This window comes from Phaethon lepturus, unplaced genomic scaffold (genome assembly GCF_000687285.1).
Source record: "Phaethon lepturus isolate BGI_N335 unplaced genomic scaffold, ASM68728v1 scaffold40948, whole genome shotgun sequence".
Taxonomy (NCBI): domain Eukaryota; kingdom Metazoa; phylum Chordata; class Aves; order Phaethontiformes; family Phaethontidae; genus Phaethon; species Phaethon lepturus.
The window spans coordinates 5,367-5,640 of NW_010560543.1; positions in this window are offsets into that span (position 1 = coordinate 5,367).

A 274-nucleotide genomic window follows, 5' to 3' on the forward strand; every position below is an offset into this window, starting at 1 on the left:
GCTCTGGGGGGTCCCTCCTTGCTCTGCAGCTCGCGCCAGCCCGGGGCTGTCCCCAGGGCCCACCGCTGCCCCGGCTCAGCTCCGCTCCTGGGGTGGGGGGTTGTAGCACTGTCCTCCCACCCCAAACTGACTGTGAACTCCCCAAATAAAGGACAATTCCTTCACACCCGGGTCTGTCTTGGTTGCCAGCAAGGCCGAGGGGGGATGCTCCTCTCCGCTGTCCCCCTTCTTGCCACATGCATGTGGCTGCAGCGGGGGCCGGGAGCGGCTGTTT